Source organism: Triticum dicoccoides, chromosome 1B (assembly GCF_002162155.2).
Source record: "Triticum dicoccoides isolate Atlit2015 ecotype Zavitan chromosome 1B, WEW_v2.0, whole genome shotgun sequence".
Taxonomy (NCBI): Eukaryota; Viridiplantae; Streptophyta; class Magnoliopsida; order Poales; family Poaceae; genus Triticum; species Triticum dicoccoides.
Window position 1 is genome coordinate 369,035,858 of NC_041381.1, and position 1,183 is coordinate 369,037,040.

Consider the following 1,183-nt stretch of genomic DNA (forward strand, 5'->3'; position numbering starts at 1 on the left):
GACCGTAATATGAGTTTACCTTAACATGAAGAGCTCCACCAGCTTGCTCGTGTCTGGTATCATGGCCACCCAGGGGCTGCATTGCGTTATGTAGAGTGGAGAGGAAGCTTGAGGAGTTGAGCCGGTAATGAAGGAGTCTTCACCTCGTCCTTGGTCTAGGCGGTGCCTTGCTTGGTGGCGGAAGCCTCGCGACAGCGGTGGCGGGTGGGACCGTGCAGCGTGGCGGCACAGGAAGGAGGTTGTGCAACCGTGTATAGGGAGATGGATTGGGTTTTTCAGGGTAAAATCAAGATTATTCATCAAAGTTCACATGATGTAGGATACATTGTGGGTCATGGGGTTGGCCGAACCATACGTGGCATCCTAGACTCCGGGAGAGAGAAAACCTGGCTAAGATATGTGCTTCACAGTTGAGACAACACAACCTTCAAAAGAAAATTTACAATGAAAGAGAGTAGCTTTGAGATTGACCTCACTAATAATGGCACCATATCTCATCACCGACACCCTTGAGGCTGAATGCAAAGCTTTGACACACACTGGTGCGATGTTGTGGATGCGGTGGTTGCCTTTGTTTCAGATCATGCATGGATCATGGAGGGCTAGTTTATTCTTGCCATTGCTGGGCACAGTGGCGGAGACATGACCCAGGCCCCCAGGGCCTAGGCCCGCGGCATGTGGCTCTACTCCTTTGGTGACTGTAGCGACTACTAAGGACGTGAGGCCCATATCCAGGAACACTGCTTCAGTACGGCCGGAGGCTGCCGCTGGCCTGGCTCCGCCCCTTGTTGGACGTGCGTGGACCGTGCAATGCGTTTAGTTTTCTCTCCTTTTTCGTGTGGTTGAGGGGCAGACGTGCGAAGGTGGACGAAGGGAGGAGAAAAATAATTTTTTAGGAGAGAGGAAACCTATCTTTAGGTAGTAGAGATAGAGATATGCCATTAGGGTTTCCAGTAAATCTTACATTCAAGAATCAATGCAACTATAACATAGAAAAAATTATGAATGTGAAAATAGAATAACAACAAGTTTGTGAAAATAGAATAACAACAAGTTTGTAATTGCTTCTGGCCTTGTGGGTCATATTTTCAACACGACACAGTCGTCGAAGAATTCAACTATTAAGTTATGAAACAAAATGTTGCAACATATGTACATGATTACATATAGTTCATAACTATAT